This window comes from Dinoponera quadriceps, unplaced genomic scaffold (assembly GCF_001313825.1).
Source record: "Dinoponera quadriceps isolate SergipeBrazil2010 unplaced genomic scaffold, ASM131382v1 scaffold897, whole genome shotgun sequence".
NCBI lineage: Eukaryota > Metazoa > Arthropoda > Insecta > Hymenoptera > Formicidae > Dinoponera > Dinoponera quadriceps.
The window spans coordinates 1-309 of NW_014554984.1; positions in this window are offsets into that span (position 1 = coordinate 1).

Consider the following 309-nt stretch of genomic DNA (forward strand, 5'->3'; position numbering starts at 1 on the left):
ATATATATATATATATATATACATATATATATGGGTCATTCCATGTGAAAAGGGTACGCTTAAAAATTAGATTTGATCGAAACCTATGGCAATCGGTAGTACTATTTTAGAAAACATTTGTCGAATTTTTTCGGATTTTTTGACCCACATCATGAGCTCCTATGGCTGTCATAAAATTCGAATTTTTGCTTCTACTACCAGTTTCTTAATTCTCGTCGTCGTCGTCGTGCCAATAAAAAAATCTGAAACCATTGTAACTTTATAGCATTTTTCCCATAGAATCTGAAAAAAATATTTATAAAATTTTAG